This window comes from Opisthorchis viverrini (genome assembly GCF_000715545.1).
Source record: "Opisthorchis viverrini unplaced genomic scaffold opera_v5_1, whole genome shotgun sequence".
Lineage (NCBI taxonomy): Eukaryota > Metazoa > Platyhelminthes > Trematoda > Opisthorchiida > Opisthorchiidae > Opisthorchis > Opisthorchis viverrini.
The window spans coordinates 8,434,319-8,435,111 of NW_008751657.1; positions in this window are offsets into that span (position 1 = coordinate 8,434,319).

Below are 793 nucleotides of genomic sequence, written 5' to 3' on the forward strand. Positions count from 1 at the left end.
TGACTGCCGGTCGTTTTGGAACACATTTGTGAACTCTGACCACGCGCTCGTCCGGAGTCGCTTCTCCCTACGTTTCCCGGGGTCGCGTAAGTTGCGGACGTATCGCCTGGCAACCGAAAGGCTGGCAGATCCAGATGCCAGACGAACTTACAAGGATCGCCTTCTAGAGTCTATTCCAAATGCTCCACCATCATACGTGAATTCATACTGGGACGAGAGTGCCATCTCTTTGCATAGTGTTGGGAATTTTGCCTGTGGCACGACCCAACCAGGCGCACTCAAGCACTGGATATCAGACCGAACGGTGGCACTACTTACATCTCGAAGATATATCGCAGCCGGTCCTGAACATAACCGAGTGCGAAGAGCTATCAGACGCCAAGTGAAAGTGGGCTTGCGATACGACCGTGAAGTATGGTGGACATAGAAAGCCAAAGAAATAGTAGAGGCCCTGAAAGCCGGTAATGCCCGGAGAGTATTTCAGTTGATCCTTGCGACCGGCCCCTGGAGACCACCTGTGAGTGAAACCGTCACACATCAAAATGGAACGACCATCTCGAACAAAGAAGAACGCCTCGACCGACGGGACGAATACTTCGAACAACCGTCGTGGCCACCAGCCCACACTCTTCTAGAGCCCGCAAGTGAAGTAGAACCCTGGATGGTGAACGTGGAATCACCTACGACCTCGCATGTTTACGACTGCATATGTTCTCTCAAGCGCCATCGAGCTCCGGGTCCGGATGAACTTCTACCCGCACTGTTCAAAGACGGCGGTGAAGTCCTCAGTCAG